The sequence below is a fragment of the Mus caroli genome, chromosome X (genome assembly GCF_900094665.2).
Source record: "Mus caroli chromosome X, CAROLI_EIJ_v1.1, whole genome shotgun sequence".
In the NCBI taxonomy this organism is placed as follows: Eukaryota; Metazoa; Chordata; class Mammalia; order Rodentia; family Muridae; genus Mus; species Mus caroli.
This window is the reverse complement of record NC_034589.1, coordinates 5,529,587-5,545,343: the sequence shown is the minus strand read 5'-3', so window position 1 is coordinate 5,545,343 and position 15,757 is coordinate 5,529,587.

The following is a 15,757-nucleotide window of genomic DNA, read 5'->3' as shown; positions in this document are numbered from 1 at the left end:
AGCCAGTGCTCTTAACTGCTGAGCTGTCTCTCCAGATCCTGAAGTAGATAGATAATGATTAATGTCATGCAATTCTAGGAACCAGACGTACAGAGAGGGTGAAGAAGTTAACCCAAGCCCTACAGAGGTGAATGGCAGACTTGAGACATGGACGTGGGCCGTGAAGCAGTTTCTGAGCCTGTTTCCATATCCCTTATGTAAAAGTACCTCACCTCACAGTAATAGATTTATCAGAAATAAGATGTGCATGCTGGTCACCAAAGGCTATTTTCAAATATCCCAATGTAATATCACAAAGGTTTAATCAAGTCATATCTGCGTGATGAAAAACATGGGTTTGAAAAATAGCGCCTGTGATGTATCCGGCTGTCGTAATGATGGAGCTGAAGCTCACGCACAGCCGATCTGATTGTCTCGAGAAATCATCACTCATTAAGGCATTGGGAGAAAAATGAATCGACCCCAGAGGCCACATGGAGAGGCAGCTCCTGGACGAGCTGCTGGAGGACGGAACAGGCAGCTGGGGAAGCCAAAGAGAATTATATTTAACATGAAACACAAACACCGTCTAAACGGCGGATGGCGCAGGAAAATAGAAATTTGATCATTGTCTGGTGACTCAGAAATCCAGTGGCCTTAGAAGCCATATCCATGCACTTTTAACTGCACAGCACTGCAGATGATGAAAGGGAGATCTTCATTAAAGAAAGCTGAGCCTGGTGAACTGGTAGTGACGGTGTCTAGCTGAGATTGGGCAGGGACCAGGGGGTGCTAATCTTGTACAGGCAGTTGTCAAAGCGAAGATGGCTGTAGGGCAAGTTCTGGGCACCCCAGAGCCCAGCCTCGAACAGCTAACAAGTTGCTGGGTTGGGGCATGGCTGTCGCCCATCTAAGTCACAAACAACTGTACCTAGCCTTCTCGTGAGAAATCCTCAGTTTTCCAGCAGTAGAATCTTGATGTGGGCTTCAGGCAGGAAGCAGGTGCAGCCTTTTTCCTTTGAATAAATGCAGAAATGCTCTGGTAAACAGAAGCCAGACGCTGCCCAAGGTCACCCAGTCACAGCATGAGCTGGTAAATGGGGTGTTCGGTCCTTGGCCCACATTTCCAGGGGTGGCAGGTCCCAATGTTGAGCCATGCCTAGAGAAACACCTTTTAAAAGCGCAGGCTGTGTTCCAGGCTGTTGGTTGCCACCTTTGGGCTGCTACTTTGTCTTTGTCGGTGTTTTACAAAAGCCTGCTCTCCAGAGAGCTGCCTTCCATGCAGGTTATAAACAGCTCATGCCTCACTGTGTGATCCAGGCCTGGGCAGGGAAATCTGGCCGCCTCATCCTCTCCACCCACCCACCGAGAGGCACTTTCCAGATCTCTCCCACTGAAGCAGAGACATAGAGAGTACAAGCCGAGTAGTTGAGTTGTCATTGGGCAAATGTGAATGGAGATGCACAGTGAATTGGTTTCCATCATGCATGCTATCAGGGTCATATCTCACCTTAGATACAGCAGCAGCATTTTTTTTTTTTTGCCCCTCCCTGGCATTGCAGTTTTCCATCCAGCATCAGTCACTTTGCTTGCTTGCTTGTTTGGTTGGTTTTGGATTGCCCTCAGGCTATGGAGCCACCTTAGCCTACTCCTGTAAGCACAGGTCATCTTCTGGTGTCCACCACTCATCTTCCCCCAGCCCTGAGGCCAACTATCCAGTGACAACTGGCTTTTTTGAAAGAAGCCTGATCGCTTGCTATAAACACATATTTCTGAGCTTGCCAAAATGTTTGCTTTGAGGGCATGCTATTCGACGTCACTCTTCACACTTTTCGTCTTCCATGTCTGGCTTCTCCAGCTCTGTTTCTACTAAGGATCCTGTCTAAAAACCTCACTGCCCTGGGCTCTGATGACAGATCACTGGCCTTTGTGGCTGCGAAGATTCCCTATCCAGGTGGCAGAATCCAAAGTGATGAGAAGAGGAAAGCACAGTGTGTGTGTGTGTGTGTGTGTGTGTGTGTGTGTGTGAACACATGTGAGGGCCGAAATCATCTATATACGTCAGCAGGTATCTTCCTCACTTGTTCCCCACTTTGTCTTTCTGTTAGTTTATTTATTAATTTATTATTTATTTTTTCCATGTGGATGTGCAGGCCACAGCTAGCACATAGAAGCTTTCTCGCATTTCCACAGTGAGTGCGGTGCTGCCTTGCTGGTCCTGTCATTGTCCTTTTTTGAGTCAGCTTCTCTCAGGAGACCTAGACTTTGATGAGTGGCTAGACCAGCTGGCCTGGAAGCCCCAGGGCCCCTCCTGCCTCCACCTCCCCAGCAATGAAATCACAGGTGCCACCCCAGCTGGCTTAAGGATGGCCGGGGATCCAGTCAGGGCCTCTGCATGCTATGCAAGTATTCCACTGAGTGAGCCACACCCCCAGAGTTTCATGTGGTTATTTTAAGCTCTATTTCTTTTATCCTTAGGTAGCTTCCATTTTTGTGCATGTTCCATAGTGAAGACAGTAGGCGTGACTAGTTATTATATATGCATATACGTATGTATTATATACATAATAATATATGTATTGTAAACGTACATAAGGGAACACAACTGTGGTGTCATTGCTAATATATTTGTGTTAATAGGGAAGTGGAGTAAAAATGTTAGGACAGGGCTGGGTAAAGTACTTGCCTAGCATGCACCAGGGACAGGAGTCCCATTCCTAGGACCCCCCATAAAGATGGGACATAAGAGGTGGCCAAATCTGGTGGTCCGCGCTAAGCATATGCTTAGTGGAGCTGGAGCCCCTCCCATGTTTCCATATTCCAGTCCTAGAGTGTGTTGAGGGTTGTAATTAGGTCACCCCCAAGGTCTTTTCCATTCAAAACAAGCCCTACCTCGCTAGCTTTCCTGCTAGCTTTATCTTTCTGCCCCTTCATCATTTCGGTTGCTGTTCTTTGGCTCGTGTCCAAGTTCCACAGGCCTGGCATTAATTGTAAGGCCCAATATTCCTATAATTGCAGGGTAAGTATTTTTGTGCCGAACACAAGCCTGACCTCCTTTGTTATTTAGTTTGAGCTGGATTCTCCGTGGACAGAGGGAGAGGCATGAAATGAGTAAATATTTAAGTCAGGCGAAGCGTGCGGCTTCCAAACGGTTTCCCATTTGCTCTGCGTCGGCCCGCAAGCTCCAGCTGCTTCTGTGGGGCTTTGGGTTGTGCCCTGAGATGAAGGGCTGGCCTGCCCCCCAGGAACTCCAAGCTCCTCTCAGCAAATGCCTCGAAAAGGGGGTTCAGAGCGCTTGGACCAATGGGAGCACGGCAAATTGAAACCAGTGAACAGAAGTAAGTTAAGTGAGTCTGCATTTGCAGGTACGTGTCATAGCTGCAGTAGCCACGCAGCCATTGGCAGCTCCCGAACATGCCACTCGTCTTCTTTGATGCAGCTGCTGTTGCTGAAGATCTATGGCCAGAAGGCTCCCCGCCCCCAACCCTCTTCCTAGAGACTGAGGGCAGGTAGATAGAGGCTCAGCAAGCAGATGAAACTAGTCTGATCCCGAAGGCAAGAGCCAGGTAAGGAAAATCATAGGGCGTCACAGGTGAGAGAAGGCCACAAAGATTGTAGGGCAATCAATGGGTGTTTAGGTAGGCCTCCTTCCTCTGACCCCATCTGCTAGACCACAAGTGGTCGTTATCATCTGGACCTGCTCAGTGGAGAGGCTTTGTAGTCACCCTGTGTTCTTGGTGACCAACGGTTTCAGTCTAGGAGTTAGCTGGCTGAGACTCCCATGCATTCCGGCATTGTGGGACAGAGTAGCTGTTTTCTGAAGTCATCTGGCTCACCTGGCTTTTGGTTGAACTGTGCCCGCACCACTATAAAAATATAAGTTAATGAGATTGAGGAATAGCATATAATCAAAGGTATGAATACTGTCGCAATTTAAAACCTGCATTAAAATTCCATTCTGCAGTGAGGTCCTAGGTGTCAGAGAACTTGTTTTCAAATGCATTTTGTTGCCTGCTAGTTAGTAGAGGAAGCTCTAAAATACTATTAAATGACAGCAGTGATGTTGCAGGTATTCGATCAGTTTCAATACAGAAAACAAATTAAGGACTTTAGATGAGATCTTTGTTCAATAGGATCATCTCCAAGAAGAAAAATGTCCATATTTGCTGCAGGATTATATGTCCACAGATTCTGAGAAATTAATATTTACATACTTAAGTCTACCTACCTACCTATGCATGTATCCATCTATCAATCCATGTAACATGGGCCAGGCACTATGGACAGTTTGTACAGAGGTGGTGTGCAAAACTATAAGATAGAAGTCAAATCTCATGGACGACTTTAAATTAAAAGTTCCTTCAATGCAAATCCAAGGCAACTATCATTGCACATGAGAATTACATCCTTAAACCTAACACAGTGCTGAAAACCCCAGTGGATGTGAGAAAACCTTTCTAGACAAGGACAGCCACCTACGGTCTCTGATTTTATCCTCTGTGCTTCTGTCTTTGGCCTTGAGATATTTTTGTGCTTTTTTTTTTCTTCCCATGATGATACCTGGACCCCATGGACCCCCTGCCCCAGACTTCTTTCTCTGCATCCTTTTGTGGGAACAGAGCTTTCTGTGGGAAAGTGGACAGGCCATCCAAAAAGCTAATGACAAAAGGAAATCCTAGAATGTGAACATTTTAAAGAGCATTTGAAAGAGTACGTTGGGAGTGAGAATCTGTGAGACAAGTGCATGGATGTATTTATCTAATGGTTCACCACTCCAGGTGCTGCCCAAATGGCCTGTCTGCCTTCTGTCCCTTCTTGTCCTTGTCATGCTGCTTAGTTAGCTATGGCCAGGTCAAATACAGCTAGAAAAATCTCAGATGCACAGTCATAATCAATTACTTCTCTCCCCATTGACCAAGAAAGCTCTATGCATTTTGCTGGGCTCTGCTGGGCTTGGCTCATAGCTTCAAGTTGGGTCCTATTTGCATCTAACATTTCTCATCCTTTTTTGGACCAGTAGGAAAGCAGAGGACATGGTCATGTGAGGGTAGCAGTAGATAAATGCAGCCTCTTTGTGTCTAAATTCAGAAAAGTGTATTACTTCTAGTTATATTCCATCCTGGAAATCAAGTCAAGTGATTAAGCTCAAAGTCAGCTTAGAGGAAGTACAGCAGACTACCAGGCTGTAGGACAAAGAGTGTGTGTGCAGGGGTAGGGGAAGAGTTGGCTTCAAGTATCTAATTGACAAAAGGGAGTACAAAATTAAAAATGTATATGCATTTCTGCATATATATATTGTACGAAGGGTCTCTGACTTATGAGCTAAGGTACTGAGTATGCAATTAATAGAAACTATTTCCCATTTTCAATTTGGATCCATTCCTCCAGCTGGTGGGTGATATATGGTTCCGTTATCTCTGTCGATGCTGGAGAGTAGGAGAGATTGGAAGCTCCCAGTCAGAGCTGTGGTCATGATCACAAGGGGCTACAACAGACACTCTGTAGCCCCTTCTTCAATTGTGGGACTGAACATGGGTTCATGAGCCTGTATGTGGGAGTCTTGAGAAATTTGGCAACAGTAGAAGTTTTCAAGGGCAAAGAAAACCCAAAATTTAATTCAAAGTCAAACAATCTGAGACGTTTCTGGCAGTGCTTGTCTGTGTCTAGAACACTGGGCCTTCCCTCTGGCCTTGGGTCTAAACGCCCAAAATATCCAGTCTGCCCTGCATATGCCATGCGGCACCAGTGTTCCCAGATATATATTGGCTCAGACTTGAGACTGTGTTTTACTGTACATAGAGCTTTTTGTTGTTATGGAAATATTATGATGTAATTACAGAGAATAAAGACTCCTAACAGTCCCTCATCACCATTCTTGAACATTTAAGTATCAAATTGGTATTTTTAGAGTGTCCTGTGCTAGATATTTTTAAAATTTCCATTTGAAGCCTGGCATGCTAGTGCACACCTTTAATAATTCCAGATCTTGGGAGGCAGAAGCAGGTGGATCTCTGTAAGTTCGATGCCAGCCTGGTCTGCATAGTAAGTTCCAGGACAGCTGGGACTACATAGTGAGAACCTGTCTTTAAATAAACAAATGCATAACTATTAATAAGTTCATAAAATTGGTGTTTAAATTGCTGTCTTGATTTTTATTTTTTATTTTTTAAAAATCATTTAACGAATTTGGCTTGGGATTAGGAGAGAATTGATCAATTTCTAAAGTGGCCCTGAACATACTTCTGCCATTTGTGCTATGTATTTATGCAAAGCAACATTCTCAGCACTGAAGATTATAAAATCAAAATATTGATCAAGTCTGGAAAATGGTGAAAATGTTCTATGCCCCACACTATCACATGTTCAGCCAAGATTTAATTCTTTATGCAAAAATAGACAGGCACACCATATCATTAGTATGCAAATTTCCCTTTGTCTTTAATAAACAGATTATATGTATACCAAAGAATTTTCAAATAAATTTCTTTATGATTTGTTATCAGTATGTGTTTGATTTACACACTCATATACTGGATGATGCATGAGAATGTGTTGGGCAAAAGCAGGAGAAGCTGAAGAGAGGCTGTCGTGCTGGGCAGAGTGGCTGGCTAGGCAGGATGCACGGAGGCATGCTAAATGCACTCCCCCCTTAGGACATTTGCTACTTACAATAGATTTATCAGGATGTGACTCAGTCTTCTGTCACAGAGCATCTGCACAGACTTTTTAATCCTCACAGCAATCCCACATCCAGGTGATCAGTACACCCGAGTTTACAAAGCAATCACTGATACACAAAGTGATTCGGTCAAGGTACCCCCGCAGCCCATCTGCATGGCTGTCTTTCCTCCACATGGCCCCATAGTTCAGAAGCAAGGACCTTGTCCACCCAGCTGGCCCCTACCCTCCAGGGCATTTTCTCTTTGCAGACTGAGTGTCCTCAGGCTCTGACTTCATTTGCATAGCTGAGCTGATGAACAGGTGTGGAACCCAAGGAGAGCCTGGCCGTGCTGGGCTTGGCTGCTCTGCTTTCTTTTGCAGAACTGTGTGTAGCTCCCCCAAGAGGACTAGGTTTGCCAAGCTCCAACATTATTATCCATAATGTATAAAGCCCTCAAACATATATTGATTGACATTAATACAACATGTACTAAAATGGAGGGTCAGTCTCTCACATGGGTGGAAGTGTGCTACGTATAAATTACCTTTATAACACTCAGGCAAGCGCCTGCTAACATTATGGTGGGCCTTCCTCAGACTCTAGGCCACGGAGGCTGAAGTCTTCACGCCTGTTGGAAGTTTAGTTTTATCTACATATATGTAGATTGCCTTCGAAATCATACAAAGGTTGCCTTTGAAATTTATTTGCATATGTTTGTTAGTGAGGGGAAAAGCACAGCTTTGAGCACTAGCCATGTGTTATATAATGAGACGTTGTATTGTTCTAGGAGAGAGTCGATTCTAAAGGAAGGGAATGCATTCCCACAGCACCAAGAGCAATACAAGCTTTGGTCTTTGTCATACCCTATACCAGCATAGAATTGGAACAGTACAGATGTTTTAGAAGGTTGTAGACAACAGATTCTCTGACAGACCTGTTCACCTTCCCCTTTCATCTGCCTTGGCTATCTCTTCTGCTATTTACCTCTCTAACCCAAAGTAACACACAAGGTGACTTCACTATTCTTTACTTTGAGGTGTGATCCATTGATTCCTGCCAACTTCCTGTGGTGCAGCAGGGACACACCCTCTCCTCTACCAGCTCTCCCCAGCTCATTTGTTTTCAAATTACCCCTGTGACACTTTTCATTAGATCAATATTTGATATTCACATTTCAGTCATCTCCTAGTCTCCTGGCAGAGTGGTTCCAGACTCCTCATATGATCCTTCCATGAAATGGCATAGTATTTCTTAATCACGCACCAGCATCATCTCATATACTTTATACCGTCTCTGGTGTATTTACAATACCTCATATAATAGAAGATTTCTTAGTTTGTTTTCTATGGCCATGATAAGCAGCATGACCAAAAGCAACGTGAAAAGGAAAGGGTTGATTTCATCTTACAGTTTACAATCCATCCCGGAGGGAAGTCAGAGCAGGAACTGGCACAGAGGCCATGAAGGAATGCTGAGTATCGGATTGACTTCCTTGGCTTGCTCAGTTGGCTTTTTTTGTACACCCTAGTACACTTGCCCAAGGGTGGTCCTATCCACAGTAGGCTCAGCTTTCCTACATCAATCATTTATCAAGAAAATGGTCCACAGGCTTGCTTGCAGGACAGTCATAGGGAGGCATTATCTCAGGTGTGGTTTCCTCTTTCCAGATTACCCCAGCTCGTGTCAAGTTGACCAAAAGCAAGCAAGCAAGCAAGCAAAAACAACAACAGAACCCCAACAACTAACCTGTAGAGAAACATCATGTGAATAGTTATTGTCTGTATTGTTTTAGGGAATGATGAGAAAAAGGAAGTCTGTCCATGCTCAGCAGAAATGCAGAAATGCACCCCCCCCCCCCGCTCCAATGCTTTATATCTGTGGTTGGGTAAATCTGTGAATGCAAAATCTGGGGATAAGGCAGGGTTGACTACACTGTAACCACTCAAACAATGTTCATGCTAAGCCATGTAGTACACTGTCAACTTGGTTTCCCTTGTTCCCTGTGGTGGGCATTTTGCAGTGGTAGCTGCTATAGTGCCCCCTCTTAGTGCACACCCCTCTGTAATATGACAGCCACTCCTCTTCTTCTGTGGTGGCTGAGACAGGATCTCACTGGGGAGCCTCTGACTATTCTGAAACTTGCTGTTTAGCCCAGGTTGACCTCAACCTCTGGCCCTGCCTGTGAGTGCTGAGATGCCAGGTGTGTATCATGACACTGGGCCATTCTATTTCTTGAATGTAAGCCATGTGAATGGCTTTGGCTAGTGGAACACTTCTTTTCACATCCTGCTGCCACTGTAACACGGTTGCACCAACTTAATGTAACTCCATTTCTATAAAATTGGATACCCAGGAAGCCCCTTGCAATCTGGAAATTCCTATTTTTCAGTTCAAAAAAATTTTTTTTGATTCAACTCTTTGAAGCTACCATTTTATGGTTTCTCTCTTTCCTTTTCAATCTTCTTCTTCTTTTATTTTTCGGAAAAGATGATGGACCTCCTGGACAGATCTGCTAAATTTTGTATCATTTCCTCCTAACTATCATCTCTTGTTATCTTTTGCTCTGCTTTCTGGAAACATATATAAACATATATCTAAGGTGACAACATTCATACTGAGCCATGTGTACACAGATATGTAATCTAAACATATGTATGTAATCTAAACATATAAGTATGTATATATGTATATTATCAGAACTTTTAACCTTTTAATACCTTCTGCAGTCTCATGTGAGCATCGTGGAACCTAAAGATGAAATCCTGCCCACGACCCCCATCTCCGAACAGAAGGGTAGGAAGCCAGAGCCACCGGCCATGCCCCAGGCAGTGCCTACAGCATAACAGGGTCTTGGCAGCTGCATCTGGAGGCTGGATGTTACCTTGTAAAGACATTTAATAAAATCTTGAACAAAGAAAAAATGTTCCTTTATTATTTTAAATCTTTAAATTAATTTATTAATGTTGTAGTACTAGGAATTGAACCCCAGCCTCAAGAATGCTAGGAAAATAATTTACCACTGAGATACATTCTCAGCTTCCATAGTTCCTTGTAAACACCATCTTGCATATTTCGTTGTGTATAGTCTCTGAAGACAGATTGCTTGGTTTTAGATCCAACCTACTTATCAGTCAATAGAGGCTTAGATATGAACTACTACCACAATTGCATAGACTTACAAAGTGATTTAAATCTTGATAGGACTCAATTTTCTTAGCTTTTTTTTTTTCCAGAGCTGAGGACCGAACCCAGGGCCTTGGGCTTGCTAGGCAAGTGCTCTACCACTGAGCTAAATCCCCAACCCCTTTCTTAGCTTTAAAATGGGGGTAATAATTTTACCTATCTTAAAGGGTGAGAGGATTCAGGGAATTGGTTCATGTAAAGGGTTTAGAATGGTGACTCATATAGTAGACAATGTAATGTTTCAGTAATGTCACCATCTACTTTCTATGACAGGTTAGTAATAGGGTCTTCTTTCAGATTTCTTTTTCTTTTATACTATTTGTCTCTGACAACATGACCCCTCCTGCCTGATGGCTTTGGGCTCTCTCTCTCTCTCTCTCTCTCTCTCTCTCTCTGTTTGTGTGTGTGTGTGTCTGTCTGTCTGTCTGTCTCTCTTTCTGTCTCTTTGTCCCTGTCTCTTTGTCCCTGTCTCTGTGATGAGGATGAAACCCAGGGCCACTCACATGAGAAGCACTTGCCCAACCACTGAGCGTCACCACCAGCCTTCCTCCTTTAATTGTAAGTTAGAGACTTCCTGCAGAAGTTTCCCGACCCTCGTTTATGGAGTCATGTTTAAAAGTGGGACTTGATATTTTCAGACCTTTCTTCTTCAGTGGGCCAAAATCCTCAGAATAGGATCCTTCCCTTTCTTACCTGGAGTGTGAATATAAGCCAGCATGTTTATAATTACATTTGCCTGCTGTCATTCTTCTTCACCAAGTCAGTGAAGAAGAGAAGAGCTATTCCTGAGATTAAGAATGTTAACTGTACTGATTTTTCCTCTCACATACTGCCCACCCTTTACACTGTACCATAACCTAATCCACAGATCTCCATCTATGTCCTTTCTGGGGACCGTGCATCCCATGGGAAGAATAGCTCACTTATGTGGAGTTGAGTAAGGTTCCTAGAGTGCCCTTCTTTCTTAGTTTGCTTCCAATACTATGATAAACACTATGACCAAAGCAAGTTAGAGGGAGAAAAGGGTTATTTCACCTTACAGCTCCTAATTCACAATCCATCACTGAGGGAAGTCAGGGCAGGAACTCAAGTTAGGGCAAACCTAGAATAGGAATTGAAGCGGAGACCATGGATGATGTTGGTTACTGGCTTGATCCCCCTGGCCTGCTCCTCTTGACTTGCTCAGCCTACTTTCTTATACAACCAAGAACCATTTGTACAGGGCTGGCACTGTCCACTGTTGGCTGGACTCTCCTACACCAACCATTAATCAAGAGAATGCCCCACAGACTTGCCTACAGATGATCTAATGGAGACATTTTCTCAACTGAGGGTTCCTCTTTTCATATGACTCTAACGTGTGTCAAGTTCACAAAAAACTAACCAGCACACCTAAACAGACTTCCAAACAATTATTTTTTTATCCTGAGCCCCACAAAGATTTCATTGTTGATGTTGTTGTTGTTATTTGAGACAGGGTCTCTCTATGTAGTAGTGACTCTTCTGGAATTCTATGTAGAGCAGAATGGCCTAAAACTCACAGAGACTCACCTGCTTCTGTCTCTAAAGTACTGGGATTAAACGAATGTACCACCATGCCCAGCTGGACGTCTACTTCTTGAGGAACCTAATGTCTCCCCATATCTAGGCCTCTGGAAGTTCTAGGGTGTATGTGAGGTTCTAGATTTCCCACTTGCCACGGCCTGCTTAGTGCTTCCTTTCTCATCTGCCGAGTTTGTTCCTATGCAGTCACATGCTTTCTGTATTCCAAAGAGATCAACCATCTCTATCTTTCCTTTACCTCTGCAAGTCTGTCATTATGAAAATTTACTGACTGTTGTTTAGTGATGTTTCCAGAGGGAGCAGAAGTCTGTGTGTGTTTTTGGTCCACCATGTCGAATCAGAAATGTCCCTGGAACTTTGTTTTTGAGGTGCAAGGTAGACTTTGACATTGTGTCTTGGATGCTGTTCATCAGTTTGCACACTTTCTTGATTTTTTTCAATATCAATTTTTCATTCCCTGCTTTACTTTTTGCTGCTGAGAGGTACCATTACTGGACCCCAAAGCATTCATATATAGAGAAGAAAGAGGAAGGACTAAGTTAAGAGGGAAGTTAGGAAGTCAAGAAGGCCAAGAAAAAAGGGAAGAAAAATGTGAAAGAAAGAAAGAGAGAGAGAGAGAGAGGAAGAAAGAAAGAAAGAAAGAAAGAAAGAAAGAAAGAAAGAAAGAAAGAAAGAGAAAAGAAAAAAGAAGAAAGGAAGATAGATAGATAGCAAGAAAGGGAGGAAGGAAGTGAGTTATAAGAACGGAAAAGGGAAACTTGTGTCAGAAGCAGATGAGCAGTGTTCTTTTGATGAATCAGTGGGGCCTCAAGCAATGCCGTAACATTGCACAGCCCTCTGTGGTTGGCACGTTAGAAGAGTTCGTTGTCCTACCAAAGCCTGCTTCTACCTCCTCCATTTCTGATGGTTTGCCAGAAAGCAAATTTCTGTAAAGCCTAGCTTCCTATGGCTATATTAATGTGAAATGTAATAACACATAACTGTAAACTAGTTTATGTGAGTCCCAAATGAATGAATTGGGGGGAAGGTAATTTATTATCAATTTGCATCAAATTTCAGTTGATGTAAAAAATGCAAAGCTTATTTTAATATACTTATTTTTGCAAAAGGCTTTCCATTAACTAGAGTGTCAAGTGGGGGTAACAATTTGCCTAGGGGAGAGTCTTTATGGCTCTGCTATTCGGGCTCCCTGGGAGGAAGCCTAAGCTTTTGGGAGGCTTTCTGGTCAGTCCTTGGGTTTGGTGCAGAGTTGAGGGTTAAGCTTTGCAAGTTCCTTGTGAACTGGTGGAAAGGCATGATGAGTGACAACTGTTAGCTAGGCCTCCTTTCTGAGAGGATTGGAGGGAGAAGGCAAGCAAGAACTAACAGAACTTGGGGGAATGAAGAATATGTAGCCTTGATTGACTGTGTGTGAATTTGGGGGGGGGTGTATGAGAGAGGAGACAAACATGGCCTAAGGGTCATATCTGCCTGCTACTGTTTGTTTGTTTGTTTGTTTATATGTTAGCACCTTTCTTTTTATTGATATTTATTTATTTGTGGACTAATTAGTTTAATTAGAGTTGCTTACAGGAGCACTGGCACCTCACCATTGGCTATATACTATTGAAGAAAGTGTCTGTCCCTTACCTAGCAACCAGTAACTGCCTATAAAGCCCAAGAGAGCTGTTTGGGTTGGAGTCCTGCTGGGGCCTCATTCTTCCCCCAGCCTTGTGTAGGTAATCAGCAACAAAAGTTCAAGATCCTTGTCACACCATGACTGGTTTTTAGCAATAGCATTTTATTGGCATATGGCCACTCTCATCCTTTTAAACACTTGTCCATGGCTGTTTTCGTGTTAAGAGGAGGGAGGGTCAGGTAGTTATATAAAGCTTGCAAAGAACTAAGTATGCACCATCTCTCTCTCTCTCTCTCTCTCTCTCTCTCTCTATATATATATATATATATATATATATATATATCATAAACCCCTAGTGAACAGAAGGGCTCTGTACCAAAGTGAATGAATCTCAGTGGCAAATGACCTAGAACCCACTGATGGATTGTAGCACCCCGTCCCAAGTCTTAGTGACTTGAAACACCAAAGCTCCTTTTCTGTTTTGCATGAAGCTGCCATGTGAGCAGAGCTCAGTGGGGGAAGTCCATCCTTTGTGCTGTGTGGTGTCAGCTGAAACTGCTCAGCTTGAGGCTGGGACAGCCCACTTTTGAGATGGCTCACTCACTGAGTTGGTGCTGGCTGCCAGCTGGGATCTCAGCCATGGCCAGGACCAGGAACTCTGGTTCCTCTCCATGTGTGCTGCTTGGAATTCTTCATAACCTTGAGCTTAAGTTCTAAGGAAGTCTCCCAGGAGACAGGAGGGGGAAGATGGTCTGTTTATAAGGGTCTGGATTTCAAAACAGAAACAGACTTCGAATATGTTCCATAGATCAAATAGCTAGGGAGAAGAGCTTTAAGGAGAGGAAAGATTAGAGCGACTCTCTTCGTATAAAAGATTGTTGTTGTTTTGGTGGTGGTGGTTCATGTAGCTTAGGCTGGCCTTGATCACACTATGTAGACAAAAATGACATTAAATTTCTGATCCTCTTGCCTCCACTTACCAAGTGCTGGCTTATAGGCACGTGCCACTACATCTGGTTTATGTAGTGCTAGAGATGGAACCCAGGGCTTTGTGCATGCTAGGCAAATATTTTAATAGTTGAGCTATATCCTCAACCCTTAATAGTATTTTTGAATGACAATCTTAGTTGTGTAAGTTAATGTTTATATATATATATATATATATATATATATATATATATATATACACACACACACACACACACGGTATATATTATTAAATTGAGCTAACACATGTATAATTTTGCTCATATTTATTTTTTCAAATTTTTTGTTGGGGAAACATTTGAAATATACTTTCCGATACTTTAAAACATATAATACATCCCTGTTGACTAATGTCTTCCCTTCTGGCCTTAGAACATCTTCTACCTATTTATCTGTAGCTTTATATCCTTTGATCAGTGACTTCTCATTTTCTCTTCCCTCTCCCCCTCCCTCCTCCCTTCCCTTCCCAGTCTCTGGTAGCTATCATTATACTCTTTACTTCTGAGTTCAACCTTATTAGATTCCATGAATAAGTGAGATCATGCAGTATTTATCTTTCTGTGCCTGGCTTGTGTCATTTACTGTAATGTCCTCCAGATTCACCCGACCATCCATTTGTCACCACAAGTGACACATTTACCTCCTTTTAAAGGCTGAATAGTATTTCACTCCTTATAAACATTTGTATATATTACACATAAACACACTCACACACACAACATTATTTATTCTCTCACTCCTAAGGGTAGGGGCCCATCTTGGGATTCCTCCCCCAGACAATTCTAACCCTAATGGTCCAGTCTTAGTTCCATGTCTCATTACCCAGGGCAAGAACCATACGACTATTGGCAGGGCACCAAGGCACACTAACACACCACAGAGGAAAGAACAACTCTATTGACATTTTCTCTATGGGTGCTCTCTTCCCCCACCCCTGGCTACTCAGCCGCAGTTGCATGTCTTGCAACCCATAGCCAGGACTATGAACTCACTCCCCCACTATTTATCGTTGGTTCTGTAGTGCCTTTTGGCAGGCACGAAGAATAATGTGACAAAACTTTTCCTAGGGAGATACAACACACATGTCTACTACCCCGGATAGGAAACCCACAACAGACCAAAGTACAAATATCACCTAAGTCCAACTACATGAACCAATGAGTTTTTTACTTACAGCAAATACGGGTGAAGGGTTATTTAGAGGAGCATAAACTACTCAAAGACAGCTGCTGTCACCCAAGCCCACCCTATGTATGGTGACCACAGATGAAAGCTGTGAACCTGGAGAACGCTGCACTGCCTGCAGGCTGTTCAGCTGGTTGGAGAGTGTCCTTTCTATGTGCTTCAGGTGCTTTGCTCTAGACCTCATTAAGCAGCCTGGCTGTTTTGTTTCAGGCAGCTGGTCTGCTCTCAGAGTCTCCTTTGCAGCTTGGCTTGTCTGAGAGGAACTCTCGACAGTCTTTCTTGCTTATTTTGGCAGGGTGGGGGCTAGTGAATCTGGTCAGTTTTGGGGACTTCCTGAAGCTATTTTGAGTTGTTTACCTTCCTGTTGAAGGAGCTTCCCTGTAGGACGGAATGTTTCCGTCTTGGAGGAAACTGTTAGACAATCGGAAGTTATGTTTTCAAACTGTCCTATAGAATAACTGTAGAGGAGCTTGAATAATACACACACTTAATCTTCATGCCAAGAAGTCTGAAGCTAGGTTTTTACATGGTTGATCAAGCTGTCTACTAATTTCCATAAAAGGCTAATTTTCATCCGCCTG